The sequence below is a fragment of the Falco biarmicus genome, chromosome Z (genome assembly GCF_023638135.1).
Source record: "Falco biarmicus isolate bFalBia1 chromosome Z, bFalBia1.pri, whole genome shotgun sequence".
Classification (NCBI taxonomy): Eukaryota; Metazoa; Chordata; class Aves; order Falconiformes; family Falconidae; genus Falco; species Falco biarmicus.
This window is the reverse complement of record NC_079311.1, coordinates 78,895,193-78,913,736: the sequence shown is the minus strand read 5'-3', so window position 1 is coordinate 78,913,736 and position 18,544 is coordinate 78,895,193.

Here is an 18,544-nt window from a genome sequence, read left to right as displayed (position 1 = left end):
GAAATGAGCGTCCACCCCTCTCTGCAAGCTCCAGCTCCACTGCCCCACTGTAAGACCCTGCCAGAGCTCTCCAGCCTCCTGGGGGACACCTCCCCACTTCCCCGAAGAAATGTACATGGGGAAAGGCCTGAATATTTTTCCCATAACTTGGTGGGACAGAGCTTGAGAAATGCTGCCATAGATGGTTTCATGTTGCCAAAATGTACTTGCTATTTGATGATGTGGGCTTTCAGAGGGCCTGCTGTTCCCAATTGTCCATTGCATATTAAGGATGGTTATAGCCAAGAAGACTTTTCTATTTATTTGCTCCCTTTTCACTGTGACTTTATTATGCATGAGCAGCTTGACTGTGATACTTCTTTTGTTTTACATTTTGCATTCATTAAAAACCAGTCATCTGCATATTTTGTGAACCCTCAGGGGTCTCTTCTCCCCTTGATGCATGTGTGCCAGTCCCATTAGCATGGATGGGAATTAGGAGCTCATGCTGAAGGAAAAACACAGGAACTCCTCCCCCTGTTTCTCCCTGTACCACTCAACTAGGATATTAAAAAAAAAAAGAAAAAAAAATTACAGAGAATATTCATTTTGTGTTTTTTTAAAGAAATTAAAAAATCAAAAAATAAAGAAGAAAGAAGGAAAACTTGACCGTGTACCTCAGGAGATTCTTCTTATAGCCCAGGACCAAAAGCTGCATAGACAGAGGATGTAAATCATTTTAGCATCACCAGATTTACAGCTGCGTCTTTACCAGTAAGTACAGTGGGCCAGGCCCATTCCCCAGCACGGAGGGCAAGCAATGTGGTACAGCTCATGTCCACACCAGTGCCCTCTTCCCTACCCACTCTTCTAACATGTGAGTGAGGTCTGTACCCTGCTTTCTGACCCTGTTTCAGTCACTAAAAGTCACCAACAAGGGTTTGATCCCATTTTTCTTATCCCACCAAATGTCTGCAGGTTGCACCGTGGTGATGCTGAGGATGTGGATGAAGAAGTCTGGTGGTCTCCTAAAAGCAGTCGCTGGGACATCTTGCAAGCTCCTGGCTGACCACTCCAAGGCTGGTCATCACCAAGCCACCTAGCCGAAGGGCCATAGCACCAGGTGATGCTCCTGTAGTGGAGGGGGAGGGCTGGTCCTGCTGTTATCCCTCCCCTGCTCCTGCTGAGCAAGGGCTCAGGCTGTGCATTTTTGCTCCCTGCCAACAAAGAAATTTATATTGGTTTTTTTTTCATTTGGTTAAAACTACTGGTGCATGGTGGCCCCCAGTACAAGGATCCCTTATTCTCTCTGCCCCATCTCTGAGGGTTAGAGCAATCACGCTTCTCCACCCAGACAGAAGTTTTGTATAAAACCTCCCCTGCTCTTCTGTGTTTCAAGTTTGGTAGTTCCCCCTTTCACAAGTGTGTGCACGGGAAGACATGCAGAGAGATATGAATTTATTTTCTGCATTGTTGAAGCTTCAACATTGCCCTCAAATCATCCTGACACAAAGGCAATGCAGCTCGGTTCACCAACCAGCACATTTTGCCCTGAGCAAAGACACTTTCCCATGCATGGAATGATCTCCCACTGTTTCCCATAAGAGCGCCAGGCTGGCTGGAGAAATCGAATCAAAAGCTTTCCAAGACAACAACCCGCCTGAAACAACTGGAAACAAATGAGGGCTCGGGCCGCAGCCGGACAACGCTGGTTGGAGCCGCGTGCTAATCGCAGGATTAGGCAAGAACCCCGTTTTGTTGCTGCTGCCGTGGCTGGAGCATCCTGCGCTCTGCCAAGCATCCACCTGGTCTCAGCAGCATGCTGGCTGCTCCCAGGACCAGGTCTCTCTGACAGTATGTTTGCGTACTTATCCGTGAGCCATACATCGTGGATACTGGCAGGTTTGGGCACAACAGGTATTTTAGCACGTCAGCCACTTAGACAGAACCTATCTTGTCTGAATAATGGTGGGTAGAGGGGGAAGGACAAATCATTTTGGAGAAGGAGGCATTCCTAGCACAGCTTCCTGGCTGCTGGGGCTCTGCTTGCTGTCCAGATGCTCTCCCAGATTAAAGTACTGCTCCAAGCGTCAGAGTGGGTGTTTGACCAGAGAAGCCTGATTCCTGGCTGCTTCTCAGCTATATATCTCCCTGCTTTCTTTCTGCTGCTTTATGTCCTTAGCAGCATATCCACAAGTAGAGAAATTACTTAGCTGGGACCCAAAGCGAAAGGGGATCATTTTCCGGGGTAAGAGATGTCACTCAGCACTTGCTCAGGACCCGCCTCATAATTCAGGCTGCTTGGAGACAGCCCACAGGTAATGGAACAAAATAACAGCCTCCCAGTTCCTGGTTTACTCCTTCCTTTGGCCCACTGATGTCTTTTTACTGATGGACTGCTTGGTCAGCTGAAACCTGGAACAAAGAAGCATTTGCATAGTCATGCCAAGTTAGGAGGCTGTAAGCTGTCCCTAGGTCAGCTCTGAAGCTTGGGGACATTTTGGCATCCTTTGTATAAGGTACAGAGAACTGCTGTTTGCCTACTTTGCACACCTCACTGGCATGGGATTTATACTTGCACCTTGACTTCTTGCCACCCAGCTGGTTACTCTCAGCCTGTATCTCCTCCTGGATAACTTTGCTAAAGCATCTCCCACCCAGTGCCTTGGCCACACAGGTGCTTCGCTCAGGTTCAGAGTTTCTGCTTAGAGCCCACAGTGGTTCCACTTCAGCTGTGAGCAACAACCACACTTCAGGATTAAGTCTGAGGAAAACTTCAGCACCACTGGCTCACTCTGCTAAAATAAAGCAAAACCAAAAAGGATGGGAAATGGTTTTACTGGAGCAGCATCAGCATCAGCTATTTGTGAATCTGTTTGTTAAGAGAAGGAGGCTCCATTTAACTAAAAGGTGCCAGCTAAATTGCATGACTGGCCTTCATGTCTCCAGCCCTCTATGTACCAGCTTTGACTCAGCAGTCTGCAGCAGTGAATCCTTAATGGTTCCAGAAGAAGCACAAGCTATTTCATAGCAGAAGTCTGAAATGGGGAAAGGAGAAGGGCAGAACAACAGACTTTCCATTCACAAAATGCAGCATCGCAGTCATCTTGAATAATGGAGAGTGCAGGGAAGGCCGGAGGCGTTCACTTGGTTAAATATTTACCACATAAGTATTATTTCACAGAACATTTCTGGGACTTTATCTAAGCAGGGTGGAGTAAGTGAAACATTTGGATGGGTCAATAGGACCATTTGCCGGAGTGGCTTGTTCTTAAATGGGACTCAAAAGTTGACCAGAGAGAGCACAGTAATGTTTGACTACTAAAAGCATTGCTTGCAAAAATGCAGCGCCGTGCTGGCTCCAAGAGAGCAGCAAACAGCTCGTCTCCTTGGCATCGCCGGGATTTCCTCTTCATTAGTGATTATACAAACTCCTGGAGATCAGCGAGCAAGGGGATGAGCTTCTGGTAGCTTGGTAGGAACCTGATGGTGCTGAGAAAAGGATCAGTGAGGATGTGCACGATATTCCCCCAAAATCACCTTTACTACTCGTAGAAATGACCTATGTTTAGAATGGGTATAGCCTGCCACAGGTCCTGCAAACACCAGCACTCAGGTCCAGCGTTACCTGGATGGCATCTGAACCTTCTCCACAGCACCCAAGATTTTGCTCATAATTAAATTACAGATAACTCTGAGCCATCCAAGTATGCCAAGCCACTAGGAACAGACAGAAGATTGTTTTACTAGTCCTTGTAAGGACAATGCAGAAAGTGATGCTCTGTAGATGCAAAACCAAAGTGAAGACATCATTTTGTGACATAAAAAGAAAAAAAAAAAAAAAAGGCAAGGGGGAGGGTTATGGTTATTTTAGGTTTCACTTTAAACAGGAATGAAGTTTTCCTTTCTCCCCAGAAGTTTTTAAGGACATTTTTACTGAATTAACTGCAAGCTAAATTACTCCCATTATCTACTTAGGAGCAAGCAACTGTATTGCCCATGAAGTCGTTCAGGAGTAAGACGATAGTTCTTACAGGCACAGATTGGCCCTGGGCCACCATCAGGGCTGTTTCTGCATCTCTTTCTGGCTGGAGGCTCTCAGAGAGCTTTATGGGCATGGGGGAAGGGTGTCTGCAGGGTAATTAGTACCGATACTTGTTTAGGAGGTGCTGACTAAGATGTTATGCATACTTACTTTTCTTCTAAGTTACAGGACAATTTTACTTTTTTTTTCCAATTTTTTTTCTTTTCAAGTAAGATTACATTGTTGCAGAACACTTAACTGTTCCAACTGTCTCGTTTTTTCAACATTTTTGCTTTTTGGCTATATTCTTATTGCCTTATTTGCCCAACCTAATTTTTTCCCCATAATCTTGGAAAAGACATACCTTTTCAAACCTCCTGTTGGCAACAAAAAATACTCACAGATTTTCTTTTATAATCTCATCTTTTGTATTACTGCAAAGCTTGGGGAATGGGAGAAAGTCTATAAAAGGCATGTCCCCAGCAGGCTGTCCAGAGGAAAGGGGGGGTGACAGCTGGTGCTGTGCTATGTGTCCCCAGAGGAGGACTGGAGAAACTCTAAAGGAGGGGGTTTTCACCTGTGGATAGCAAGTGAGAAGATTGTCCTTTGGGAAGGCATGTGTTGATGGGGTGTACAGTGGTAAAAGAGCCTTTGCTTTGGCCCTTCAGGCATGGGAGAAAATTACTCTGGATTATACAATGAAAACGGAGCTGCAGAGTCACCCTGACCTTGGAGAAGGAATTTTTCCCTGTGCAGCAAGCGGTTCCTTCCATGTCTTGCAGGGAAAGACCCTACCTGTGGGTCAGGGAAGAAATGCCACTGGATGTTTAGGTGCCTCTTATGGGACCCTCCCAGCTCCTCGGATGCTCTTGTCCCCAGATGGGTCCGTATCAGCAGCAGGAGAGCAGTTTCTTGCAGCTTTGGAGGAGACAGTGCTTCCCTGGAGCTGCACGATGGAATTGGGCTGTTTGGAGTCTGTTGAGCAGAAAAGTGAGTATCTATGGTATTTCCTAACCATGGTTTCTTGCTAGTTATGCCAGAAGTCTCATGGGAATTGAAAATGTTTTGGGGATTCATTTGTGATGCCTTGTTTTCCTTCAACCTCTTTTAAGACAAAAACAAATCTCCCATAGCATGGAAAATGCTTATTTGTGATAGGGAAGAAACTCTAAGAAGAGATGGCATACAAAGCATCCAAAATGGGATTAAAATTGCTAAACAAATTATGAAGAGTCTCATGAAGGAAAGCCAGCAGTTATTTTTCGCACAAGAAAGTTGGATGAAGCAAGAATGTCCACCAGTGGAGGGAGGGCAAGCCTGCTAGACCCAGATGGGTGGTGTTGATGTCCACCACATGCAGCCTTCTCCTGCACTGCATCCCACCACAGCAGAGCGCTATGGAAACTCACTGGTTTGAGTCTACCTTTCATCTTTAAAATGTCAATGCTTATTAAGGCTTCCTCTGAGCTCTCTCCCAGCTCCCCCAAATTTCCATATTTTTATGCAACCTGAGCTGGATACAGTTGCTCTGTGCAAATTGCCTCCCTTCCATGAGCTCATCTGTCTCCCCTTGAGCTCAGGCAGGCTTTGAGCATCCAGTGTGATTTAAGGAAGCCAGGCGTGACAAATAAGGACAAGTTGAATTATTTTTTTTTTTTTTTTTTAAATTATAAAGTGCAAAACACATCGGCAGCTAATTCTGATTCACAAATACACTGGAGAAACTTGTAACCCAGGAACTCTTTGTAAGCGGGAAGAAGCAAGCGTGAAATTTGTCATGCCTGAGGAACCACTCAGCATCTTTGCACTTCCAAAATTTACATCATGCTGGGCAGGTATGCGGTACAGGCTAAGTTCAGGGAATCCAGCCCTTGCTGGGGGCTTGCTGCACTGCTAACCACCACTTTGATTTAAGTCACTTCAGACATTTGAGTAGCATCCGAAAATTAAAAATGCCATTAAATATTTTTTGAGATCGCTCTCCATTCAGTGAATATCAAAAACCAGCACCTCATCTTCTGTCAAAACTTGGCATTTATATCTCAACCTGTGTAGACTCTATGTTGTTAGAAACAACATTTGATGAAAAATTTCCATTTTTATTTGTGATTTCTTGGCTTGAACTTACCCTGGTTCCTACTGGTTCTTAAGCAGCAGGACTTCTGAAACCTGGTCTCCCAAAACTTGCATTCCTAATGTTTCCCTTCTGTGTCTAATAATATGGCTGAGCTCACCTTGGGCCTTTCTTCCAGGAGAACAAGAACATAATTTGGTGCCCTTCTTTATTTTTAACTGGCTTTCTTCTTTTTTTTTTTTTTCTTTTTTTACAAGGACTTATTTGACCTATTTGTCATATTTGTGATAGTCAACCTTTTGTCATATTTGGTTGAAACTGTTTAACAGCTTCAGAAGTGATCAACCTCATTTCCTTAAGCAACATAGTTAAAAATATTACTGTGACAGCATGGCATATTTTTTCTTTAACCTGATGGCAGGTAACGATTGGCAAAGTTATGGTCTAGTCTCTGTTCTTCTATATTTCTCCTGGCAGCTTATCCTTGCTTTTGTTTTCTCTTTAGCCATCCGTATTCCTGACCACCTTACTCTTCACAACAGCGAGTGCTGTGCCAGGCAAGAGCAGAATCTGGTAGCCCTTTTCATTCGGCCCTTGCAATGCCTCCCAGCTTGCTGCTGTCTGCAAAATTAAGACTCTCCCAGTATTTTCCATAATCTAAGAGTGGCCATACTTGCTCAGATGAAGGGTCCGTCTAGCTGAAGATCCAGTCCCAAGAAGATGTAGTTCTGAGATACATCAGAAATAATTTTCTATATTTATTGGATTGGATCTATTGATGTTTTGTGATGCTTTTAGCCTGGATTCTTAGGGAAATGAGACACTTTTGCAAATTAACCAGTCTTCTTGCCATAACAGCTCTGTAATCTATTGCTCACCTTCAACCACTGGTTCCGATAACTTTTCTTAGAATATTCAGGTTGAGCAGAAAACAATCCAGAGAATCTGTGCAGAAGAGCAAAATTAGAAATATCGTAAACCCAGGAAGCAGGATTCTGAAAATGGGTTTCCAGGCTCCTTATGGCACTGCTCGTTTCAACAGTGTCATATGGAAAAGTCAAATATTTTGCTAAACCTCAGCCTGATGTATCTCTGTGATTACCTTCATTGACTCATCAGGCAGTCTCATCAAGGAGCAGAGGGATTTTTTTGGAGGACTATTTCTATAAAACCACATGTTGAAGAACCACATCTCCTTACCTGGCTGATTTTTCACTATACATATTCCTGGTTGTCTAAACATAAATAGTTTCCACTAAATAAATGATAAATACCTACTTTCCAAATTTGCAGTGGAGGGTTGTGGAAAAGGCTTTCGCTTCTGACACCAGTGTTGACAGACCTGTAAAGCTGATGAAATGATGGAGGGCAGTTCAGGGAAGCGTATGCCTGATTGGGGTCTGGCTTCATCTTCATGCAGTTGGCAACTCTTGCTGTTGGTATTGAAGGAAGATCAAAATTGGGGGTGGACAGGGACAGGTAAGGAGGAGGCTCCCGCCACTTCTGACATTGACTCTGATTTATCTTACAGGATACAGTGGTTTGGCCTTTGATACCAGTTTTTACTACGGGTAAAAGTGGTTGTGACTGATAGTAATTTTTACTACATGACAAGAGAGGCTGAGGATGAGAGGAAGAGTGCGTCCAAGCAGCACATGTGCTGATCCAACCAGCAGCAAAACCGTGTCATAGAATCATAGAATTCTTTAGGTTGGAAATGACCTCCTAAGATCATCATGTCCAATTAACTGTAAACCTAGTCCTGCCAAAGCCACCACTACACCATGTCCCTCAGTGCCACCTCTACACGTCTTTTAAATGCCTCCAGGGATGAATTTTGCACAGAGGTGGGACTCAACAACCATGCCCATTGCTTGCTGTCTTCATCATGTGCCCTTCCCCCTCCTCCCAGCATCTTCTTGGGGTGCAGCTCGGATGGAGAAGCAAGGATTGAATTAGATGCTGCATTCAGAATTCTTACAGGGGCATAGATCGGAATGGTGTATATCCTCATCGGCACGACAGGTTTGTTTAGCCTGGATTATTTTCCAGCCGTAATTACACAGCAGAGATGACTTTAAACGTGGGACCGCTCGCTCGCTCTACTGTAGCCTGGGCAGGCAGGAGGTGTATTAGGAAATCGCTCAGATAATGTTAAAGAGGATGGATTTGTGATTATGGTGTTTTGACCCACCTGGTAGTCTGCCCTTGGAGCTCTACTTAACAGGTCTTCCCCATGTCTTTTTGAGCAGTTAATTTTGTGGCCAAGTCCCTGAACTCTCTTCCTGTTCCTTTTTCACATGTAGGGCTGTTTGCTTCTCTGCCATCCAGTCATCTTGCGAATGCTTGCTCAAGGACACCGTGGAAGATTTGTGCTAATAATGAAAAGCTTGAAGGGGGCAAGAGATTCTCCCCAGGAAAAATAATGTCCATCAACTCTATTGTGTCTCCATCCTGTTGAGAAGAGGGAGCTAATAACAGAAAGGTTAGCTAACGGGCTGGCTTTAAGGGGCTGGGGCTGTGTGAATTCATGCGCTCTGTTTGTCTAAGCAAACTTCTCAGCTACCTTGTAGAGAGTAGGGATTTAGAGTATTTGCTTCTCCGGTTTATATATTTTTAATTTACAAAGAGATTTTTCCAGTCTTGCCTTCTCCTTCTGTCACGGCCCAGTAACCAGGAAAAGAGAGGTGGTTTCTTTCTGTGCCGCTTCTTTGCTTAATATCAGGATATTTTCAGCAGTCAATGGGGAATATATTTCTAGGTTTGGGGGCTGAGGCTGGCTTTTTGTTGGCGTTTGCTTCTCTTTGCACCACAAACCTCACGAAGGGTCCGGGAGGATTGCACATTACATAAGAGTGGCCCTCCACGCTTTAATGTGGGTCTGCGCCGTGCCATGCAGCGAACATAATGTGTCCTCCCAGGGACAATTTGCATAAAGGATAAATAAGAGAATCACAATGTGAAGTTTATTCATTTTTAAATCCTGCAGCGTTTGTGATTGAAGGCCCAAGCTCAGATGTTTTCCTGATGTGTACCATTAAGAGTCAGGGCTTTGCCTAATGTCTCTTCTGTTACTGCAGGGGGATGTAATGTGCAGTATTTCTCCACACTGGAGTATCATTTTCAGTGTATACCACTCAGCTAGGGAGTGAGGAACTGCAGGCTGCATTATCTTGTACCGGGCCCACTCTCCTTAATTTGCTGTAACCGAGCCAGCACATTAAATACAAAACATATTGATGTTCTCTGAGAACCCTGGAGGGTCTTTACCCTTCCTTGTCAAAGGAGCTGTGCAATCCGGGAGGAAAGAAAAAAGGCATTTTGCCATGGTGAAAATAGTTGCGCTGCTGGCATGTCATGGCTGACATAACGCTGTGCTTCCATTTACTTCACTTAGAGGGGAAAGTCATAACAAAAGCCATTTTATCTCCTAACTCCAGATGAGGGTCAGCGGAGAGAGGTGAGCTGAACCCCAGCTCAGGCGTTGTTGGTAGCCAAGGCGTTACACTGCACAGTAGGAGACTTGCCGGAGTCATGGAATCAGAGCAGCATTTTGGTTGGAAAAGAGCCTTGAGACTATCGAGTCCAACAATTAACCTGACACTGCGAATTCCACCTCTAAACCGTGTCCACTCTGATGAACTCACAGTTGAAACCTGGTGGTGAAAGGGTCTGGTCCTGCCTGGGCACCCCAGGCAGGAACCAGTACAGGACATTCCAGCGATCCTCTGATAAAGGTTAGTAGAGTTGGGCCGATGTGGTCATCCACGTTCAGATGTGGTTTTGGTTGTCGTGGGTATGGGCTAAGCTTCTTTTTGGGCCTACTGCCAAAAAAATCAATGCAAGTCATTAACTAGAACAAAAGCAAGAGCATACATGTCCTACCAGATCTGCTTGTGTTCCATCACCTGTAAGAGATGTAATAATAGAAGTACCCCAGCATCCCAACCTCCCACATCAGCTTGCAGGGCCTAGCACTGCACAACTGTAGATGGTTGCCTTGCATTGTCCAAAGTTTTTCCGGGGCTTGGGGACCGCAATTTTAGCAGAATGCCTTCAGCACATTCAAAGTGACCATTTGAAACTATAACGACTGCTTCTTCATCACTGGTGAGTTTGAGCTTTCCTCGGTTTTAGATCTGAAATCTCTCTGGCTCAAGTCAGAAGTTGTTCTTCTCCTGTGTCTTCTGAAGGTGACTAACAGCACCTGTCTCATTGACACGAGAGCTGATGCAATGTGGTGGTTTGTAGATTTGTGTCCCGTGATTGACAGTCTTTGGTACCCAAGAGGGAGTGAACTCAGCTAGAAGGTTTTCTGCACTTGTGGGAATTTGTAAGATCTCTCATATTGGCTCTCTTGAGATCGTCTAAGATGAATTCCAACTTTCCCATATCCAGAACGTCTCTGCCCTCAGCCTGCTTGTGCTCATGTAATTGGTAAAGACTGAGCAGTCTTGGGCATTTCTATCTTATTATCAGTTTTGGATGAAACAAAGAACTATAATAAAAAAATGTACGAGGGAAACCCTCAGCTGGAGACACACGGACAGAGGTTTCCTTAAGAAATCAGGCCAGACTGTGGCAACGTAGAAGTATTACTACTAAGAAGTTTATCTGAAAATTATGTGTAGAATAAACCTATTGACTGGTTACTCACATTGTTGCATAAATTCACTGGGTATTCACCCATTTTTATACTAAATCATGCAGTTTTTATTGCATTAACTGAGAGCTAGCATTGATCTTGTGCTCCACAGGTTGAACCCAGGAGTTTTGACACTGTACCCCACCATGCCCTTGAGAAGGGAGTTTGGGCTGGATGTGTTGCATACGTTTCTCTGGGAACAGCAACCCAGAGTTCCCCGGTGTTCAGACCTGCTGATTTCAGATGACACAAACTTCAGCAAATCCTGCAGGCTCCAGCTTAAGACACAGGATAGACCATGTTACCATAAATCCAGGCACAGCCCTGTTTTCTTTTACAGCACAACAAAACCTGTAACAAACATAGTTTGCAAATGTATGGCTTTGAAGGGAGGCAAAACCCGACGCAAACCCAAGGCAGCATTTCTAAGCTTGATACATTGAGTTTTTTGCTTTTCGTACTGAAAGCTCATGCCTGGCTCATTAAGTTAGACGATATTTGCCATGGGTAGTGTTTATTCGAAACCATTTTATGCAGCTCTAGCCACAATCCTTCAGATCCTGTGCAATCATTTGTTGTCTTTAGCGTTAGAAAGCCTTTGTGTAGTGAGAGAATACTAATTGCCTCCACAGCCATGGGTTGTAGAGGGTTCTTGCACTGTGTGTGCTGGCATTTCCCTTTTCCCACTTTTCAGCGTGGAGGGAAAGATTTTATATAAGTCAGAAAATATTTTGTAAAATACATTACCAGGAGTGTGGAGGAAATGGCTTAGGTGAGAACGTGCTTAGGTGAAATTTTTGTCATTTACAACCAGTAGTAAGGAGCCATATAGCAATTCTTGGGTTTGATTATTTGAGAGAATTTTTGTGGTCGATCCAGCATGGCCTATTCTTTTAGATGGATCAGTAAAACCCATTTTCCAGCTAGGAAAGAGGGGCTAATCCACTGCCTGGTGAAAATGGCAGAGCACTCTTGAAGCCAACTGGTGTCATGAAGGAAACCAGAAGTGGGAAAGAAATGCATACAAACAAGATGCTGGCTTCGTGGAGTTGGGCTTTAGCGTTTATTCTGTTACCTTTCAAAAAGCTGTTTTTTTGTTTAATGGTTTTGGTTTTAGTGTGTCGATGTGATGCCTAATGGGCAGACTTACCAGTGGCTGTGCACCACTGAGCTGCTCAGTGGATCTGTTCCTGCGCTATAGGTAAGTCCACGTTGGATGACTGGTGGATCTGTCCCCACCAGGTCCCACATCCTCCCACCCCAGCTCCTTCCTGCCCCATGTATCACCTCTGATTCCTCTCAACCACTCCTTAGCCCTGGTGGGCATCCAGCCCTTGCACCATGCCTTACCAGGCAGCAGTTCCCGCTCTTCACCAGGGCAGCCCCAAAACCTCTCTCCAGGTGATGGGTTAGCTCCATGTTGGTGGTGCACAAGAAGAGGACATCAATGGGGAGACCTGCCCCATACAGCAGTAACACCTCAGCTGTTTAATTCACGTTACCTGTGGCTCCTGGAGAGGCTTTTCCATGCTCTGGAATTATCCCAGTAGAGCGGGCAAATGCCATCTCCAGTTGACACCAGTTCTTGACCTTATCGAGGTACTTACTTCAAATATTGATTAATGAGCATCCTGAGGAAGGTAACATATCATTGTGAACTTCTTGTGGTGGAGCACAACATAGCTTTCACTGACACCTCCAAAAAACCTACATTTCTTAAAATTCCTGAGTCCAAGGCTTCCAAGCAATGCTGGGAGGGAATTGCAAGAAATAGTTTAAGGTCAGCATTGCTTTTCCTCCCTTGGAGAGTAAATGCAACAGAAACTTATTATATGAACTGGCTTGGTCAGGGGAGATTTCTTGTTATTCATAGTAAAATTAATCTGTGGGAATTTCACAAGTTCTCTTGCAACATGGGAAGTAGCAGCACTTTATTAACTCAGGCAATGAGATCCCTTATACAATGAGGATGCTGGTTTTGAACCTCTGGTGGCATTGAAATACAAAAATACTTTTCTTCTCCATGCTCCCACCGATGCACCCCAGTTCCTCTCCCTGGTGCCAGTAGGACCTTAGGAACATCTCAGAAATGAGCAGGACCGTGACGTTGGGACATCTGGCCATCAAGGCAAGGGACACTATGCACACCCTTTGCTGCACTTTGCAAATTTCCCATTGCATTGAACCCAGGGTCACCTCACCCCACAGGCCCCTCCCAAAGCCACCAGCCCCAACACCCACTCCAGGGGCCCCATGTGATGCTCGCCTGGGGAAAAGCAAATGCCAAAAAGACCAGTGGGGAGCTCCAACGTAGGTTTAAATATTGAATGGTTGGTTCATCCACATCTTCCCTGCAAAATACACCCCAAGCTCATCCGCTGTCTCTCCTTTCTCCCTCCCCAGAGCCTCAGCAAAGCCCTGACACTCACGGTTTGGTTCTATCTAGGGGAGCACATGTGCCCGTGTATGTGTGTGGATTCTTTTTTTTTTTTTTTTTTCTTTTCTCCAGAGTGACTTTTTTGTGCTGTCATCAGCCGTTGTTTTGGTAAATGGTGAGTTAAACAGATATATCCAAGCGTAAAATCTAAAAAATGTTCCCTGTGGGTGCCTGGGGGGTGTTGTTTGAAATCAACTACATATCAATTGAGCGGCGGCGAGCGGATCCGATGATAAATTCCAGTCCACAGACGCCTTATAAATTACATTTTTTTGTTCACGATCTAGCCTCATCTCAGCTCCCCAGAGGCCCTTAGACTGAGAACTATGATTGTGTTGGAGAAATGTTTGCTCAGCTTGAGCGATGCCATTAGTGTTACATGTGCCAGGCCGCTCTCGCCAGCACCCCCCACTTCTATCCCCTCCATCCCCCCAATCCCAATCCAATCCCCCTCCCTCTTCCTCCCTTTAACAAAATGCAATATGGGCCTGGTAATTTTTCTGTTCATTATCTCATTGTTTTCTGTAAGTACAAGGTTAGATTGAATTACTGCAGGCTCTATTGTCTATTTGTAATTCTCCTTCCATGCCGTGCTACTAATGAATGGGCAATTTAGTCAAATCTTTGTAACGGCTTCTTCTGTGCGTCAACCACTTAATTACTCTGAGCTTTTCTCACTGCTGCTTTATTGCATGGAAACTCAGGCTGCTTCCAGGTCTTTGCCAGGGGATCTCAGGCTCTGAAAGAAAAAAAAAAAAAAGAAAAAAAATCATAACAATAACCAGCCCGGATCATCTTGATTCCTTGGTGCAGCAGCATCCTCAGCACGCGGGACCTTCCCCTCCCATATGGTTCATTTTCTCTGTAGCTGGTGGTTTTATTATTGTCGTGTCCACAGAGGAAACTGTCACCATGTAAATTAGGCAAAGTACACCTAAGGTGAAGGCAGCCTAGACCCTTGAACATGACGAGAGCTAGAAAAAAAGGTGAATTAAATAAATGCACAGTTGTGTGGAGTATGCCCCACTCCATGCAGTTCCACTGAAACTGAGATGCTAATCTCAACCTATTTTGGGATCGCCAAAATACAAATTCAGCTTGATTTTGGTACCAGGGTTAGGAACTGTGCTTTTCCTGTTTGTTTGCAAAAAGGTCATGTTCACCTTTGTGTTCAGCACCCAATATTTCAATCTGGAAATTAGGGGCAGGGCATGGAAATAAATAAAATTTTCAATCCATTTAATAAAATTAGATGTGATCATTTATAACTAGCAGTCAGATAAGTGTAGAAAGCTTTAAAACAGCCCCTTTGCATGATAAATACTTCTTCTTTTCCTTAATAACAGGATACAAAGAATGGAAATAAGAGGAAATAAGGGGGTTTAAAAGAAAGTGTTGTGAATAATAAATGATATCCTGGCAGATTATCTCCATAGATGATCTGACTCACTGATTTGAATTCCTAAAGAGTCTCTATTCCTTTCTTCAGTGACTGAAACATTTAGGGGCTGGTAGGGTGCAGGATCAGGCCCAAAATCACAGGTAAGTGGACTTCATGGATATCTGAACTCTGTTGTATCTGCGTGTTTAAACCGGACACCAATGCTTTATATCAACCACATTTTCAGCAAACTTTACTGCATTAGTGCGTTTTATTTTTCTCACTTGCACACAGATTATTATCTTCAAGGAGGAAATGCTCTAACAGTCTTTCTTTGAGCCTGTTCCAATTCATATCTACATGTTGTTACATGAAATCCAAAGCTTTGGTTGTACTTTTTGGTCATGTTTCTCAGGTTTTAATTTAATATTGAAACTTTGAGCTTGTTCAGGGATTCATTAATTTCTGTCAAGTTGACCTTTTACAGAGGGTTTCATGTCCATGTGACAGACAGGTGTAGACTTGGTGGTCATTTTGCACAGAGGATCTGCAGGTTCAGGGATCTACACAGATATTTAATATGCAAACACCAAGCTCAACAATATAATATCTTTTCTTTCCAGCTCCTATGACTGGAAAAGAGATTCAGTTTAAAATTCTGTTCTGCAGGTCTTCAGGGGACAGGTTTATCCCTCAAAACTGTTAGAAATTAAGGAGAAAGATCCTTCAAGCTTTGTAAGAGTACAAAAAGGCTCCTAATAGATTCCTGTAAATATTAATAATTATAAAGGTCTTTCAATAGACTTTTCAAGGAACTTTCCTATAGGGGAATTTCCCAACCCCCAGAGACAAATTGCTGAAGAGAGCTGCAAGATAAAAAGTCATCTTGCAGAAAGATGTTAGAAGTCTTTTTTTTTTTTTGAGAGAGAGAGAGACAGAGTTTTTGACTAATGCTTATGCTCATTCTTGACCTTCCAGGTCAAAATCTTTACTGGTCCAGGAGCAGTCGGCAGGTGGAGAGGGGCTACATCTCCCTTCCGCGTGGCACTGGGATGGGGCAGGATGATGTGTGTGCCTGGGGCAATCTGCAATGTCCATCCCAGGGGCTTCTGGCTGCTCTCTGGTCCCTTGGCTGGGATTTGATTTACCACCTTTCATGGTGGGATCTCACTTGAGCTTCATGATAGGCATGTGTAGCTTTAGTCCCCTCTCTTCCCCAGGCCAGACCCTAAAGGTAGTGGCACCCAATGCCTATTACACAACAGTGGGACCTGGTGCCTGACTTACTTTGGGGATTTGCTCCTTGAAGATTAAAGTTCTTAGGTTTCAGTAGAAATCAAAATAACCCAGTTTTTGTGTGGTTACAAACAAGATTCATTGCACAGACACAGCAGAAGTTGGCCAGGACACCAATACGAACCTCTCTGCCAACCTCCAAAGCAAATCCTTGTTTCAGTGAACACGCACTTCAACCACAGTGGTGTCATCAGGTCAGACTGACCATAACTTTGATGTGTTTTTTCCCTCTTCAGGCGCAGGGAAGTGTGCTGAGCTCAATGTGACCCAAACATCACCACAACATACTGCTTCTCCTGCCCTGTCCACATGCGTCCATGTGCTCCCCGGTAGTTCTTGCTGTGCTCATTCTCTCCTCGTGTGCAAGGGTGGTCTTCAGGTCCACCTTGGAGATGCTGCAAACAGCCAGATCCTGCCTAGATATTTGCATTTAACCCTGGATGCACCAAGGATCTGCTTGGATCGGGAACTGCTGCACAGTCCCAGCATGGCATGGCCATGCCAGAAGGGGTTGTCCAGGTCTCACTGGCCTGGTGGCTCTGTGACGGGCTCTGCTGCCATGCTCGGTGTGAAGGAATAAGGGGATTTCTGCTGGCGGCCGGATCTGTGAGTGTTGGATTTCTACTCACCCCTCCCTGTGCCGCCTACAGAACTGAAAAAGCCACGTGCCTTCAGAAACACATACCATTAAATAGCAGGTTATTTCTATTTATCTTTACAAAATAGCTGAAAACGGGGGGAGAGGCAGCCTGAGAGCAAGCTGGTGCCTCGTAGACCCAGATAGGCTCTTTGCCTGCTTTGTTATAATACTTCATTGGAACTGACACATTGATAGCCACAGTTTTTCTAGGAAGTGACCTTCATGCTGCCCATTGATTCCCAGTGGCCATCAACTCCTTGCAATTGGAATGACAGGCCAGGTTAAAGGTCAGTCCTTAAATAAAGCTTCTGGATTACTAAACACCTGAAGTTCAAATGAAAATGGAAATCTGCACCTCATTTTATGTGACATGTTACTGCTAATGACACTTCAGGATCTTAAACGGCTCCTGCTCTTTAACTCATGTGTGTGTTTCACTCAATAGCCCCTTAAACCGGCTCCTCTCCCCACCGCTGCTGGACCCTTACAGGACCAGAAGCAAGGGAAAGCAATCTCCCTGGGATATATGGTTTCTGGGGAAAAAAAAAAAAAAAAAAAAAAAAAAAAAGCTTTTGCAGGAAAAGACATCAGAACCAATTAAAACATTTGCCTTTTAAAGTGATGGCCAGAAACAATCATTCCCTTAATTAAGATTCACAGTAAAAGGATTTTATTTACATGAGCTGTGGCATTAAAAAGGCCCCAATAGTACAGCCATGATGGGGAAGTCAGATGTGTTTTGTTTGCTGGTGCATGGCACTGGACCCCTCGGGTGTGCCTGGCTATGGGGGTGGGCAGTGGGGTGTTCCTACAGGGAAGAGCAGGGAGTTGCTGTCTCCCCACGCCTTACAGAGCGGCTGCTCCCGTCACCTTCACGCTGAGCCTTGGTCCCAGAGCCATATGCCCTGAGCCTCAGTGGGAGTCACCTCACTATCTGTGGGGCACCCAGAGCTTCCCCGGGGCTCCCAGCACCTTCCCCTTCCCCACAGGACCCCTAAACCCCTGAGGGTGGTGGGCTCAAATTTACCTCTTCATCTTCTCCAAATTTGTATGTATTTTCTGCACCATGACTTGATTGGGGAACTTTGGTAGACCAGACAGCAAACTTGTCATTGCATCTTCAACAGTATTTATACTTATTCTGTAGCTTTTGCAAAAAATACTTTGACAGATTCTGCTAATTTACTTCTACGCTATTATAACATCACCAGTTTCCAGCCGAGATTAGCCTACCCTTATGCCAGATGTGATATACACTCCCTGTAAGATACAGTACCTGTCCCAAAAATCTGGGATCAGTAGCTAATACATGAAGCTAAATAACATGAAGCTATTTGCCCCAGGGTAGGTTCATCTACTTCTGCAGTGTGGCAGGACAGCAGGTGCCAGAATCCAGTCTACATGGCAGAATGCTCATATTTCTTAATCCAGAGTCCCCACTGTTTAATAAATGACCATATAATAAATTATACTTGGCTGGGGCTGTTTGCTGGCACTGCAGCCAGCTGGCATGGGATGGCCAGCATCCATGCTCTTGGTCTCATGGTCCAAAGCAGGGCTACTCTGTCCAAAATACTGGCTTGGGTGGATCGCTGGAAATCCCTAAGTCTCAAGTCATGCCTAGCGCCAAGGTCTGTTCTGACAGTCTGAAGTGTAGTGACCAAGTTCCCATGCCCGGGGATGTCCCTCCTCTTTAATTTGCCGTGCAATATTTACCGTTAAATTTCTGAATACAGTCCTGTGGGTGTACCCCAAACACAGAATTTCTCCTTGTGCTAGATGATACCTTCATTGCGTTGGACGGTGAGCATGGGGCAAAATGTCTGGGTAAGGAGGGAAGAAACAGACTTTATCCCAAAATCTCACAGGTCCTCTACAGCTGCTGTTGTATGCACCGTTAAGTCACCTAGATAAAGGATGTTTTGGAAAGCAGGCATCTGACATATGGACTGACCCTTTTTTGGTTGGAAAATAATGCTCGAGAGTAGCTTAAATAATTCCATAGGCAGTGGAAAATTCCTAGTACTGGACCCCTAGCAGCAGGGATTGCATGGATCAATAGTAGAAG